Here is an 836-nt window from a genome sequence, read left to right as displayed (position 1 = left end):
GCCTCCCAAGTGCTGGGATTAAAGGCATGTGCCACCACCGCCCGCCCGGCTGATGCTATACTTCTTAACAAGCTTGTTTGCCATTAAGACTTAGCTTATGCAAAACCTCCTGACCCCAGATTTCCTGTCTTCTTTATTTTCTCTTCTCCTTCCTTTTCCCTGCTACTGAAGAACCTGATAGTCCAGGTCATGTGAGAACAAAATTAAGATTTTGTTAATACTTTTTCTGCATCTCTTGAGATTCTCATATGCTTTTTCCCCCTCTATCTGATAATGTGCTAAATCTTCCCCACCCCATATTAAATCATTTTATAACTCTGGGATTAATCTGACTTAGTCATGATGTTACTGCCCTTTTCCCTAAACTGCTGGATTCAGTTTGTTGGTATTTTCACCAGAATGTTGTCATGTATTTTGTAAAGTGTAATAGGCTTATGATTATTTCTCTTTTCTTGGGATGTTTTGTGGATTTTAGGTTAAGAGAGTATTTCTGGCATCACAAAATGAGCTGGGGATTTTCTCTCCCTTTTGTATTTGTTGAAAGGGTCTATGTTAAAATTGGTTTTGTAGCTTCCATTAATGTTGAAAAAGTCACCGGCGACACCTTCTGGGTCTTAGCTCCCTCCCATGTTTCTTTTGAACTAATTATAGATTCACTTGCAGCTGTGGACTCAGCCCAGTGAGATCCTGTGTACCCATGCGTGTAATTCTAGAACTGAAGTGGTTAAAATAGTGGCTTGTGACTATACATGGTGGGACTGATTGTTTTGGCAGCATGTATATAGTAGAGGATTGCAAAGTCGATCATCAATGGGAGGAGAGGCCCTTGGCCCTGT

Source organism: Mastomys coucha, unplaced genomic scaffold (assembly GCF_008632895.1).
Source record: "Mastomys coucha isolate ucsf_1 unplaced genomic scaffold, UCSF_Mcou_1 pScaffold5, whole genome shotgun sequence".
In the NCBI taxonomy this organism is placed as follows: Eukaryota; Metazoa; Chordata; class Mammalia; order Rodentia; family Muridae; genus Mastomys; species Mastomys coucha.
This window is presented reverse-complemented; position numbering follows the sequence as displayed.